The sequence below is a fragment of the Rhinichthys klamathensis genome, unplaced genomic scaffold (genome assembly GCF_029890125.1).
Source record: "Rhinichthys klamathensis goyatoka isolate OS25496 unplaced genomic scaffold, OSU_Roscu_1.1 h1tg000151l_1, whole genome shotgun sequence".
Lineage (NCBI taxonomy): Eukaryota > Metazoa > Chordata > Actinopteri > Cypriniformes > Leuciscidae > Rhinichthys > Rhinichthys klamathensis.
Window position 1 is genome coordinate 137520 of NW_026606686.1, and position 15963 is coordinate 153482.

Consider the following 15963-nt stretch of genomic DNA (forward strand, 5'->3'; position numbering starts at 1 on the left):
GTTATAGGCCTATAGGCACTTACTGCGGCATTACTAGGGTGTTCTGAGTGATTGCTAGGCACTTACTAGACAGTAGGCAGGGTGTTCTGGTTAGTTACTAGGGTGTTGCTAGGCAGTTGTTTTGAGCAGTCGCTATAGAGCTGGTAAGTCCCGCCCATCTGTAAAACTCCAAGTGGACCTCTAGGTTGAAAAAGCGTCAATGCAAGTGAATGAGAGAAAATAATTATTTTCTGATCCCATTTGAATTGTGGCATGAATGTGAACATATGTTGTCTGTGAATTTTTTATATAATTTCTCATGTAACGAGTTTGACAGTATATTGTATGATTCTTTGGCTAGCAGACATAACGAGAAAGACTACACGTCGCATATGTGACGTCACCGCATAACACATTTTCCCTCCACAAATCACGGTGCGATAATCTAAGGAATTAGATCGAGATGCCTGTGTGTTTTGTACCCAAATGTCACCATTCAAACAAAGGCATGTTTAGCGGGATCCGTGTGCTAGTGGTGGTGACGTAAATAAAAAAAAAGCAGTGAAGAGTTGTAGTCCACAAAGTGCTCTCACACAAAGTCTAACCGTATGAAAATTCTACCAGCTAAATTGTAGCATTCTTTACACAAAAAATTATATAAAAAATTCACAGACAACATATGTTCACATTCATTGCAAAATTCAAACGGGATTAGAAAATAATTATTTTCTCTCATTCACTTGCATTGACGATTTTTCAACCTAGAGGTCCAGCGGGGTAAGCGGAAGGGGCGGGACTTACCAGCTCTATAGCACTGCAAGTGTCTTCTGGATGTTTTGTTCTGGGTGAGGCGTTACTATGGTGTTTTGAGTGGTTGGTTGTTACTTGTTAAAATATTCTGAGTGGTTATTATGCAGGTGTTTTGCGTGGTTGCCAGGTAGCTGCTAGACAGACACACACATAGACAGAAAGATAGAGTTTTGGACTAACTTTGTCACACACACACACACACACAGAGAGAGCGAGCTTGGTAACACCTGTGGCCACCATCAGACCTGACCCCAGCTGACCTCACGGGCCCCGGTGGGGTCATGGAGGCCTCAGGGTTGTGTTTGTGTCCACCTCACCACACATGATCAGAGGGCACGCTCGCACGCAACCTGGTGCCCAGATGGGTACTGTACGCCACCCCGAAACACAGCGCTCACATATTTCCTGGAACACACACACACACACACACACAGGGACATCAAAACACACAAGTCTCCCACATTCTCTGGCTTTCAAGTCCACCGGCAACGACTCAGATGAGCTTTGGTAGCAGGAGGTGGAGGAATGTGGGATTCTGCCGTATGTGTGTGTGTCCTGTTCAATCTCTGTAGTGTGTGTGTGTGTGTGTGTCCTGTTCAATCTCTGTGCATTAGTCATGTTTAGTAGCGGTAACATTCCCACAAGTCACTCATACAAATTACCTAAATTAGTCAAGTTCACATCTGATGTTTTGGTAATAAAAGTACCATGGTACTTACACTACCAGTCAAAAGATTTGGATCGGTAAGATTTCGGTAAAGTCTTGTCTTCTCTCCAAGGCTGCATTTATTTGAATAAAAATAAAATAAATAAATAACAGTAATATTGTGAAGCATCAAATCATCATATTAGAATGATTTCTGAAGGATCAAGTGACACTGAAGACTGGAGTAATGAGCTTTGATCACAGGAATAAATTACATTTTAAAATATATTAAAATAGAAAACAGTTATTTTAAATTGTCATAATTATTATTAAACAATATTATAGTTTTGTTTTGTTTTTTTAATCAAATAAATGCAGCCTTGGAGAGAAGAAGAGACTTTACCGAAATCTTACCGATCCAAAACTTTTGACTGGTATAGTGTATATACGTAAATTACAAAGCATATAGTATAAGGTGTCATATAGAAGGCAGGTTTGATGTCAAGTTTAGATTATCACTGTAACTTTTCCACTCATAAGTGCTACTTGCACGCATGATGTGTCTGCAGGAACGGACACCTGTGCTCGGATCTGCAGATGAGCGGGAGGCGTGTGGACTCTTGATGGAAGATGTCTTTTGTGTCATGATATGAAGCACCAAATGAATGTCTGTCACCACCACCTTCTGCAGCTGGAGTGTGTGTGTGTGTGTGTGTGTGGGGGCCACATGGTGCAGGTTGTTCATGTTGAAGTGGAGGGCTAACAGTGCCCCCTGGGGATGAATAACACACTCTCTCGCTCTCTCTTTTCTCTCTCTCCGCAGTCGCACACCTGCACCGAGGGGGAGATCCATGAATATCTCATGCCTCATGTCAGTGGACTTCTGAAATGAGAAGAACTGCTTCATAATTAGCCTGTCAGTTTCCACCGGTTTGACCCATTCGATCATCTTCTGGCATGTTGGAATTATCGCGACTCGTGCGATTTGATCACACATGATTGATTGAGAGACACAAACCAACCAAACATGATCTCGTCCTTCACTTTGCTCACCCTCATACTGCTCTGTGTACTATTGAAAACGTGCAAAAATAAGTGTGTGCTGTTGATTTCCATCCAAAATGGTGTCGCTTCCTGTGGATGATGTCATGAAGGGATTTCACAAAAGACATAAAAACATATATTAATGAGAAAACATTCACTAGATTCTAGGGGTTATTTGAGTGTCATTGAGATACTATTGTACAGTAGGTTTTAATATTTTGAATTAGTTTTTATATTTTCGTTTTTAATTGAAATTTGAGTAATTCTATTGCAAGGATTTTTTTTTTTAAATACGTCTATATAGTTTTTATTAATTTTAGGGCTGTTGAATCGATTAATCGCATCTAACATAAAATTTAGCAAATATATAATACACAGTATTCTTACAAACTTTCATGTTGGATGCGATCAATCGATTTGACCGCTAGTTTTTATATCAGCTTTCATTTTAGTTATTTTAATACATCAAGCTAAACTAAACGAAATGAGAAACGTTGCATTGGCAACTAACTGAAATAAGTATTTTTATTTCAGTTCAAGTTCAAGTGACACAGGTTTGTATTATTGTTTTGGGTTTAGTCCACTATGACAGCCCTGATGAATACTCAACGCATTAAATCGTGACCACTCAACTACTCAGCACAACCAAAGCAAACGACCACAGGTCTATCGTCTCAGTGGATTTCAATCGACACTGTGTGGATCCAGACCGACAGCTATAAAACACAACGCGTCAAAGTCAGACGGAACGAGAGAACGTGTGAACACGGGAAAGACGGAAACGAAAAGCAAACAGAGAAAGAAAAGGCCGTCTTCTCTTAAACAAATTCCACTGGCATCTTGTAGGTTTTTATTGTGCGCGTTTGGCCCCGGGCCGCATCTGCGGGCCAGCTGTTAGCGGGAGAGACGGGCGAGAGACTCCACAACACAACAGCCAGCAGTAATTGCTAGTGCAGGATATTAAATGTAGTCGATGAAAATGTTTACTGGCGATGAATATGCATAACGATGAGAAGAAAATGGCAGCGGCAGATTAAAAAGAGAGGCAGCTTGTTTACAGGGGAGACGAAAGAGAAAATAGGCGAGTGTGTGTGTGTGTGTGTGTGTGTGTGTGTGTGTGTGTGTGTGTGTGTGTGTGTGTGTGTGTGTGTGTGTGTGTGTGTGTGTGTGTGTGTGTGTGTGTGTGGAATGTTGCTTGGCCCGTTGCCTGAAATAGGAGAGAGGAACCTTTGGGCAAGGCATTAGGGAGTAAAACAGATGGTTTGTGAACCTTTTATTAGGCAGAAAAAAAAGCATTAATCAAAGCGAGGCAGAAAATGGCAGCAGCTCTTTGTTGCAGCACTATTTTTTTGCTGGATTTGTTGTTTTTTTGTTTTTAAAGGTGTTTCTGCGGCGTGTTTTTCTGTCGTAGTTGTAGCGCCGACATGCAAACATTAATGATGGACTGTTCGTGTAACATACGCGAGTCACTGCGGATGAAATATCGCGTTAACGTCCACAATATACAGTACGAGTCTTTAATGTTGAGCAGTTATATTATTAAAGATGGAAATCATATCGGTTTGGAATATGAAAATGTTCACATCTACATCCAACGTGTTTCATAATCTAACAAGGTTCCATTTCTTAACATTAGTTAATCAGTTAACATGAAGTATCAATAAAAATAATTGTATAATGTAACGATAACATGAACAGTTGCATTTGTATTAACTAACATTACAGATTAATAAATACTATAACTGCATTGCATTAACAAACCTTGTAAAGTGTTACTATCTCTAATCAATATTTCAAATATTGTTTTAATTGATGATCAATTTATAGTTTTCCTTGTGTCCTAAATGTCACTTTCCATGCCGTAAAATATTCATTTTGTGTTTTTTTTCTTGTTTTCCAAAGACATTGAAATATGACTTAGGCAATTATGTTATGAGGCTAACGAAATGTAAAATGTCTTGAACTAACAAAAGCCAGTTTCTTAATGACATCATCATCCAGGACATCATTTTGGAGGGAAAAGATCAGCACGGCATCTAAGCATTTGATCAACTTCAGGTTGACGTCCTCATGTAACCTGTCTAGCTTTAGCTCTTTATGAACGTCCTGTCATTGTGTAAATAACCAAAACCCTCTCAGAGAATGACGTTCTTAAACTACGACACATGCATTAATTCGCATATTAAAAGACTTTCTGCAGAAGCGAAATGACCCACATTCACTTGGTAAATATTTGATGGCAAGTAAATCTGCTACAGATGAACAACAGTTATAATAGAGTGACCATCAGCTGACGACAGGCAGGTGTGTGTGTGTGTATGTGTGTGTGTGTGTGTGTGTGTGTGTGTGTGTGTGTGTGTGTGTGTGTGTGCGCACAGCTGCTTCAGAATCTCTTTGTCAGGTGTGTGTCGTTTCTGGTTTTAGCAACACAGAAGGCAGTGCAGTATTATTTTTGTACCAGCCTGGCAGAGAAAGTGTGTGTGTGTGTGTGTGTGTAACGGAGATGACCTACTTTAAGAAAACACCAGAATCTCAGAGTCCAGTTTTAGTCTCTAGATTTGACACAGGAAAGAAAAAAAACATCTCAAATCAACACAATTGATAGTTTCTCATCGACGGCGATGCAATGAAATCCGCGATCCTAAAGTGTGCAATCAAAAGTCAAACATTTCTCAGCAACGATTGTCTCATTTGGGTTTGCTGTATGTTTATCTAACATATTTATACATTGTAAAAGTGTTTTGAGCTGTAAAAGAGCAACTGTTGAGAAAAGTCATCCAGGTATGATATATCATGCCTAAAATATGCATTAGCAACTTGGTAACATTTTACAAAAAAAGTCCCACTAGTGAACATTACTTAAATTAACTAACAAATTACAGTATTTCAATAATATTTGCTAACGTTGGTTAATAAAGATACAACTGTTAATCGTAGCTCTAATGTGTTAATAAATAGTACAGATATTAACTTAGATTAATAAATGCTCGTTAACGTAGAAACTTCTTTGTTACCATTTATTTTTATTTGTGTGTGTTGCAATCCACTATTGTTATAAATGCAGCTTGTTTATGTTTTGCACATTATAAAGCTGATAATACAGCACGTGTGTGTGTGTGTGTGTGTGTGTGTGTGTGTGTGTGTGTGTGTGTGTGTGTGTGCGTGTGTACCTGTGGAGTTTCACACGCGTCGATGCGTCTGTCCTCTTAGAGTTCGGATCCAAACGGGGCGAGTGAGGGGGAATCTGTTTGGATAAACATAAGAAACAATTATTCATAATTAAACATCACAAAAGCACACTGGCATATTCCTATTAGCAAAGCAATTTAAGCCATCATCTCGAACCTTGGCATTGCTTTAAAGTCTATTAGAAATTACAAGCTCAAATTGAATTTGGCTGGAGTTTGAACAGACCAACCTGCCAGCAATAAACTCAGCTTTTCCCATTTAAAGGGATACACGTGTGTGTGTGTGTGTGCGTGTGTGTCACAGGATACACGCCTCTCTCTCGTCCTTTTTTCTTTGATGTCTTTCCCAAAATTCATTTTCTTCCATTAGATAAATCATTAAACGTCTCATTTACGCCTCCTGATTCCACGATGCATTTCTGCGATCTTTATGCACGCTCAGATTTAGAAGAAAATATAGAAAGCTCGTTCATTTACACGGATTGCACGTGTATTTTAGACTTTATAAGGCCTCGTTCTCAACCGTCCCTATATTTGACAACTCGTTTAGCACAGTTTTCTGCGGGACATGGTTTGCTTTTATGCATTCGAAAGATGCTTTTATCTAAACGCTTTACTGTCGTCATTTTTACCAGTTATTGCATTTCTGAAGGCCCGTACACACCGAGTCCGAAATTCCTGCACGTTAAAAAATACACTGTTTAAAATAAACCGTCATTTTTACGGTTAAAAAAACGGCAGCTGTGGTTGCCAGAACTTTACCGTCAAAAATACGGTAGCAGCGTTATTGGTTTTACTTAAAATTTACATTTCATTATCTGATATAACGTTAATTTACCAACCTATTGAAGTATTAATATCTGTTTTGTACCATTGTAATATACTGACAACCACCAATCACAGCAGTGATGAGAGTCACATGATCAATCACAGCTCAACACAAGCAACTCTTCCACAAGACAGTTGATATTAGTATATAGAAGCTGCACAGTGTGATTCACACACACACTAAACACCATCATGGTAACACACATGAAATTTAAAAAATGCAATAAACATTAATTTAACAACATTAAATGTAACATAAAACCCTAATGTATAGAAAACAACTATGAGGAAACATAGTTATTTCAACAAAAATACATCAAATGTGAAGTGTCACGCAGGGAATTGTGGGATGAGTGGACAATGAGTTGTTCTTTTTCACTTTCAAAAACTGTAAATTTAAATTAATACATCTTTTTACAAAAAAAAAAAGTAAATTTAAGATCTTAATGTACCATTAGATCTATCACAGTTATTTACCGTATATAGTACGGAAACTTTCTGTTAACCAATTAACAGTTTTCACTGTAGCATTTTTACAGTCTTTTATAGTCCATCATGAAAAAAAATCGGATCGGGTTCGATTTTCTGTGTTTCCGCATCCGTAGCGAGCGGTGTGAATGTGGTTTTGACAATTCGCCTTTGGCTAAGCCACACCCTAGAATGTAGATTGACCAATCACAGCGCAGCCAAGAACGAGCTCCCACAGAGGTCCGACACTTTTTCACAGCGCTCCATTGACTTTAACACAGGCGTCTCATATTTTTGGTCTCGGCAGGCTATTAGCGTTGTAGTTTTATCAAAAATATGGTTAAACGTTGTGCCTGGGGCATTTGTAACACAGATACGCGTTTCCCAGAGAGGTTGGAGGGGGGTGTGCGTTTATTCCCTTCCCAAAACCGAAGTCAAACCCTGACAAGTGTCGTCTAGCACACGCTGCTAATAAATACAACGTTATACTTGCGTAGTCCGTTTGCTGTGTAATAACGATTATAGAAGTGAATAGAGACCTCCAGCTTTGCATGAACAGTGTTGCTCCTTGATATTGTGAGTCCCAGCCTCCGTCTCCATTAGTAGGATATGCGGTGGTTCATTTTTTGACTATGACCGGTGTGCTTTTGCCTCTATTTGGATGCCTTGTTGTTCCCTGCGTTTATGTCGTGAATATAGCCTTCGAACGTATATCGCAGCCGCTTTTGCCTACTTCTATTGGACACTTTATTTGCTGCTTTATAAAAGTGTGATAAAGTTTCAGCCGGAAGAGCTGCCACAGCATAAGCCATGTTGATACCAGAGCCCAGATGAAGTTTGTTTGTCGGACGTAGCAACAGTAACTAAGGGGGCGGGGCTTAGCCAAAGGCGAATTCAGAGTCACCGAATCACGAATACGCAAAAACACACTCGGTGTGGAAGGGCCTTGAGAATGATTTCATGCCTTTGCTAGCGCTGTGATCTACGGTTTCAACTGTTAAAACAAGGAATACATTAATAAAGTATAGATGGACATTTGTCAATAATCACAGATTCATCCTCACTTTTCTTTCTTTAGTATATTTCATATGCAACTTTACTACTAATGATTTATACGTTGTTGATTGAGTTTCTCTTCAGTGTTGTTGTGTTAACACTCTTGTTGTAACTGGTGTGTGTGAGTGTGTGTTATTGCTCTTTCTGGTCTCCTGGTTAAGCTAGTGAGGGAGTTGGTGTATTTGTATTGTTCTTTCGTAGCTTTAGTTAGTTTCTGCCTGCTAGTCAGAGGGTGTGTGTGTGTGTGTGTGTGTGTGTGTGTGTTTTGGCCTTGATCTCTTATGAAGCCTTTGAATTCTCCCACATTTGTAAAATAAAATTAATTGTTTTGAGTTGTTTTTGGTCTTTGTAAAAACACTGGGGTGGAATTGAATCGGGCTGCCTCCAGTTTATATTCTGTTACATGTTGCTCTCACACACACACACACACACACACACACTCTCTCTCTCTCTCTCTCTCTCTCTCTCTCTCTCTCTCTCTCTCTCTCTCTCTCACACACACACACACACACACACACTATTTCTCTCTCTCTCACACACACACACTCTCTCTCTCTCTCTCTCTCTCTCTCTCTCACACACACACTATTTCTCTCTCTCTCACACACACAGACACACTCTCTTTCTCACACTCTCTCTCTCTCTCTCTCTCTCTCTCACACACACACATACACACACATATACATACAAATTAACACACACACTCTCTCTCTCTCTCTCACACACACACACACATACAAATTAACACACACACACTCTCTCTCTCACACACACACACACACACACTATTTCTCTCTCTCACATACACACACACACACTCTCTCTCTCGCTCACACACATATACATACAAATTAACACACACACACTCTCTCTCTCTCACACACACACACTATTTCTCTCTCTCTCACACACACACACAGTCTTTCACACACACACACACACACACACACACACACTCTCTCTCTCTCTCTCTCACACACACACACACACACACACACACACACATTCTTTCTCTCTCTCTCTCTCTCTCTCTCCCTCTCTCACACACACACTCTCTCTCTCACACACACACACACTCTCCAGTTAGTCCACGTTTCTCCCAGCATGTATCCGGTGTGGTGCTCAGGTTAGCTTTATTGTGGCTTTATGATCCTCGACCTGCTGTTAGACTCATAAAACACGAGATGGAGGATCATAATTACAGCGGAATAAGAGAGAGACCGAGAGACAGACAGGCAAAGAGTGTCTCTCTCTCTCATTGTCAAACATGTGCCATCCGATCATCGATCACACACTCTGACGGCCATCAACAGAGACTCGCAGAGAATAAATGTGGATGTACACCTGATAAACTACAGCATTGTGGAGATCCAAAGTTAACTGGGTCAGAATCTGGTTCTGTCGTCATCGGTGACGGGTTATTATCATTAACTAATACTATTAAACATTTCTGTTCATTGAAATTGAAGTACTAAAATTATTAACTTGAAATACATAAAAACTAAAGCTGATATACAAGTAAATTAAACCTAAATAGATATATTTAAAGAAACTAATAAAATGACAAAAACAACATGATGAAATTATTAAAAATGTAACTAAAATTAACAATGTAAACTAAACTGAAATAAAGTCAAATATAAATATTACTAGAAAAACTTTGCTATATTAAAAAAAAAACTAAAATGACAAATGTACATAATGAAATGACTACAAATGAAACTAAAATTAACGATGAAAACTAAACTGAAATCAAATCAAATAATTTTTTTGAAAAACTAAAATTAAACAAAAATTTGAAATGTTGGAAATAAATTATTACCTGGAAATGAAAATAACTGACACTGAAATACAAATCAATTGAACCTAAATAGATAAATATTTAAATTAAATATTTAAAACTAACAAAAGCACATAATGAAATTAATAAAAATTAAACTAAAATTAACTTGAAAGCTAAAACTGTAAAAGCTCATTCAAAATATTAATAAAACTGCAAAAAAATATGTTGCATCACACATTTATTGTCTTGCTCGTCTTTGTAGAAACCAGAGATATGAACAGAAAATATTAATAAGCACAGTTGACTAGTTGCATATTGCTAATGTTTATGCAAATTCTTTTATGATTTAAATGTCCTGAGCACATAATTCGAGTGACTTTAACATGATGCAGCGCCTCGCCAATGCAGGACACGTCTTTAAGCACATAGCTTGCATTCGCTCACACACCGTCTGACAAACACCAGTGTTTCTGAGCGTTTCCTGACAAACACAGATGTCTGTAATGACATCAAGCTGAAGCGCATCTCCTCTGACACTCACTTTACCTCCACAAACACCACACACACGCATTACTGACGAGCCTTCGCCCCGAGCCAGTGTGATACACTCCTGGACACACACACACATACACACTCACTTTACCTCCACAAACACCACAAACACCACACACACGCATTACTGACGAGCCTTCGCCCCGAGCCAGTGTGATACACTCCCGGACACACACACACATACACACTCACTTTACCTCCACAAACACCACACACACGCATTACTGACGAGCCTTCGCTCCGAGCCAGTGTGATACACTCCCGGACACACACACACATACACACTCACTTTACCTCCACAAACACCACACACACCACACACACGCATTACTGACGAGCCTTCGCTCCGAGCCAGTGTGATACACTCCTGGACACACACACACATACACACTCACTTTACCTCCACAAACACCACACACACCACACACACGCATTACTGACGAGCCTTCGCTCCGAGCCAGTGTGATACACTCCTGGACACACACACACATACACACTCACTTTACCTCCACAAACACCACACACACGCATTACTGACGAGCCTTCGCTCCGAGCCAGTGTGATACACTCCTGGACACACACACACATACACACTCACTTTACCACCACAAACACCACACACACGCATTACTGACGAGCCTTCGCTCCGAGCCAGTGTGATACACTCCTGGACACACACACACACACACACACACACACACACATACGCGCGCACACTCAAACAGACACACACACAGACTCACTCACACACAATATAACGCTGTAAGTCAGTGTGAGTTTCTTCTTTCTAACCTGGAGGTTTTTGTTGTTTGTTTTTTTCTCCTAAAATAATATAAACAAATTAGGGCTGTGCAACGATTAATCGCATCCATAATAAAAGTTTGTGTTTACATTATATATATGTGTGTGTACTGTGTATAATTACTATATATATATATATATATATATATATATATATATATATATAAATACACACATATGCACGTATATATTTAAGAAAAATGTGTTAATTATACACAAAATATTTATATAAACTATATATAAATATATATACAGTATATACATGCAAATATTGCATGAGACAAAATAATTATACACAGTACACACACATTATGTGAAAACATACAACTTTAGAAACTTACAATAGATTATGATTCCTTATTTGAGGTTCATATGTTGAATATTGATTTCATGCAAATCACACATCGACTATAATATTTATAACAAGTGGATAAAATAACTTTGATTAGGGATAATTAATCTTACTAAATTATTTCACATTAAAATGCCTTTATTTTTCCGCTCTGAACTTGTTAACTTCAATGACAATTAAACTCCAAATGACTTCAAATTCAATCAGTTTGGATTTCATTTATACATAAATTTGTCAGTAAAACGGTCATTAAAAGGGTACATAAAAATCTCACCGAGGAGGACGAACTTTCTTCATCACTTAAAGATAAATAAGAAATTCCAGCTAATCTTTAATCAACGCCGACCATATTTTGTTAAAAAAAATTTACAAAAATGTGATTTTAAGTGTATATATTTTAGCGTATTCATTTATAAAATACATAAATATTGAATTTTACATACAGTGGAGTATTCAGTTTCCTAAATGTCAGTCACTGCAGTCTTGTTTGACGTAAAAGAAACGTTTTTTAAGCATATTTCATAAGTTACTGTAAATACATTCTGAAGCACAGTGTAAAAATGTAAATGAGACGTTTGAAAAAGAACTCGGGATTGGAGAAGACTTTCAGAAACCTCACAGTAATTGGTGTTAATCTGGTCTTCATGATCTGATAAACCCTATTTAACGTTGGGAAAACCTTCCCATGTTCCCTTCGCCTGGTCAGGATGGCGAGTCGCTCTGGAGAGACTGAAAGCCTGATGAAGGACAGAGAGATGAGCCTTTCAGCCACTGCAGGAGAAGATGGACGCTTTAAATCTGGGATTTCTGACACCAAGTCCCTCAAAAAGTCTGGTGGTCCATGATGAGTTTCATGCTAACTACCCATGCTAACGGTAACCCTAGCCTACATACAGCATGAAAGAGGGGCACATAACTATCAAAACTAAAGAAAATTTGACTTATGATTTTTTTTTTTGCAGTGGGGCGACAGAGTTTTTCTGTAAACAAACTTCACAGACAGAAACTCTAGAACTTCATACATATGAAAAAGGGATTTGAGGGGTGTGTGTGTGTGTAGGCGGCTGGTGAAATGAGGTGTCACTGAGCACTTGCATCCCTCCATGGTGCCATGAGTTCCTTCATAGGGCACACCTGCACACACAAACACAAACACACACACACACACGTAATGACCCGTGTGTGACTCTCCTCCCAGCTGGTGCTCCCTAAATAGGCTTCTCCTACAAAACCAGTGACCCCAGCACCTCCTCCCCTCCCCTTTTGAACACAACACACACTCATGATACACTCCCGGACACACACACACGCACACTCACTCATACACACGCACACACGATACACTCCCGGACACACACACACGCACACACACTCATACACACGCACACACGATACACTCCCGGACACACACGCGCGTGCGCGCACACACACACACACTTATGACACTCATACACACACTCACTCATGACACACTCTCAGACACGCACACACACACACACGATACACTCCTGGACACACACACACGTGTGCGCGCACAGTCGCACACACACACTTATGACACTCATACACACACTCACTCATGACACACTCTCAGACACGCACGATAAACTTCTGGACACACACACACGTGTGCGCGCACACACACACTTATGACACTCATACACACACTCACTCATGACACACTCTCAGACACGCGCACGCACACACACACACACACTCTCAGACACGCACACACACACACACGATACACTCCTGGACATACACACACGTGTGCGCGCACAGTCGCACACACACACTTATGACACTCATACACACACTCACTCATGACACACTCTCAGACACGCACGATACACTCCTGGACACACACACACGTGTGCGCGCACACACACACTTATGACACTCATACACACACTCACTCATGACACACTCTCAGACACGCGCACGCACACACACACTTATGACACTCATACACACACTCTCAGACACGCACACACACACACACACACACACACGATACACTCCTGGACATACACACACGTGTGCGCGCACAGTCGCACACACACACTTATGACACTCATACACACACTCACTCATGACACACTCTCAGACACGCACGATACACTCCTGGACACACACACACACGTGTGCGCGCACACACACACTTATGACACTCATACACACACTCACTCATGACACACTCTCAGACACGCGCACGCACACACACACACACACACACTCATGATACACACCCGGACACACACACACACACACTCATACACACGCTCACTCACTCATGACACACTCTCAGACACGCACACACGCACACACACGATACACTCCCGGACACGCACATGCGTGCGCGCACACACACACTTATGACACTCATACACACACTCACTCATGACACACTCTCAGACACGCACACACACACACACACACACACACACACACGATACACTCCCGGACACACACGCGCTTGTGCGCGCACACACACACACTTATGACACTCATACACACACTCACTCATGACACACTCTCAGACACGCACACACACACACACACGATACACTCCCGGACACACACGCGCTTGTGCGCGCACACACACTCATTCATGACACACTCTCAGACACGCGCACACATACACACTCATGACACACTCTCAGACATGCGCACACACACACTTATGATACTCATACACACACTCACTCATGACACACTCTCAGACACGCACACGTACGATACACTCCCGGACACACACAGGCGTGCGCGCACACACACACACTTATGACACTCATACACACACTCACTCATGACACACTCTCAGACATGCGCACACATACACACTCATGACACACTCTCAGACACGCGCACACACACACTTATGATACTCATACACACACTCACTCATGACACACTCTCATGACACGCACAAACACACTCCCACACATACGCATACACACACACTCTCTCTCATACACACTCTCAGACACGCGCGCACACTCACAAACAATATAACGGTGTACCGATACTGTTTATTGTTAGTGCATGTTAGTTAATGCACTGACAGACTAATATTAATAAATGAGTTGTGTGTGTGTCTACAGGTGTTCCATATTCAGTTCCTCATCAGTTTGAGAATGTCAAACCCTCCACAAGCGCACTGGACACAAGACCACTTCACTTACAACTGGAACACGTGTACTTGCGTAACAGCGAGGAGTTTGACGCTCACACACACACACACACAAAAGTGCCATTTTATTGCAATTACAGCGTCGTTTTCTATCTAACCACACTCTGGATCTCTAACCACAACACCAACAGAGACGTGGGACGGACGTGTGTGAGTGTGTGTGTGTGTGTTAATGGACTGGATGTTTCGTGACCTCGCTGCAGGTGCATGAACAGCTCTGACGCTGCTGAGGTCAGTTAACGCCTTCCACAAAAAAAACAGATAAAACAAAAATAAAATAAACAAATAAACCGAGCGATTCCGACAGCTGCCAATACATCACTTAGTGTTCAGCGCTTTGACTTTTAGGGGAACAATCCGACGCTGCCAAATGCGTAATTAAGACGTGTGCGCAGGAACGGATGGAACGGGCCGGTTAAACACACGCGGCGGGTGAAGGGTTAATTACAGCCGAAGCGCGAGACGCTTAGACGAAATCAATGTCTATTACAGCAGAGCCCGTGGATTCTGATTAACTGAGGCACGCTGAAACTGCTTTGGCTCGTCAGCACATCCTTTTACTCCAACTATGCACCAACTTTATGGCTCAAAATGTAACTTTTCTCAGTCAGTTTGTTTCAAACGCACAATTTAATTAAACTTAAACACCTGAAACTACTCGTCAAACATGTTCTCGCTGTACAAATTCACAGGTAATGCGTTACATTATGGTTAAACTTCTCAACTTCACATTGGACAATAAAATCCGGTGAGCTTTTTTGGCCTAGAGGCCACAAATATAGTGCAAAAAAAGTGTCAGACAAAATGTAAATGGATTTTTGACGTTATATGTCCATACCCTTTGGGCATGAATGAGGAATTAACTCGCAATTGTTGGTTGATTTTGATGTTTTACTATGCATTTAAATGTCTAATCATGTGACGTGTAGGTATTGTTATGATAGTTTTTTGTGATATTTAATAATGCGAATGAGAATATTTATGGTCAGATTTTTTGAATTTTCAAAGTTTTGAATAGATGATTGATGTGATATGCATGTATAATTATGTTTATGTAAATATTTTTCTATGGGATAAAGTCAGATTCCGGTATATTACATTGATTACGGTAAAAAAAAGTGTGTAAATTACCACAGGTGTGTGCTTGGTAACACGTGGCACGGATGAAGGGTTGAACACCTTGCACTTTTTTGTACTTTATTTGTGGCCTCTGGACAATAACATCCTGTGAGCTTTTTGGATCTTTCTTCTGATTTTTAAGAT